Source organism: Etheostoma spectabile, chromosome 2 (genome assembly GCF_008692095.1).
Source record: "Etheostoma spectabile isolate EspeVRDwgs_2016 chromosome 2, UIUC_Espe_1.0, whole genome shotgun sequence".
Classification (NCBI taxonomy): Eukaryota; Metazoa; Chordata; class Actinopteri; order Perciformes; family Percidae; genus Etheostoma; species Etheostoma spectabile.
Window position 1 is genome coordinate 15054475 of NC_045734.1, and position 296 is coordinate 15054770.

Here is a 296-nt window from a genome sequence, read left to right on the forward strand (position 1 = left end):
TGTCATGTTTCTTTAGAAATAAACAACAAACAAATAGAGTCTTGAAACGCTTCAGGTGGAAAGTTATTCACTTTCAAAGTGCCGCCAAAATGAATGGCAGTCAATAGGATGTTAACTTTAGGTGATGGCTTGGTAGAATTAAAATGGTGCCAGGGGGGCTACGCTTGCAGAGGAGAGGCTTACCTCCTTAAGAAAAAAGTAAGAGGAAAGAAAAAGAGACTAGGTGTCCGGAAGATCATCAGTTGAGATTGTGTTTGTGTATCTTTGAGAACTGTAAGTCATATAACTTATGTTGT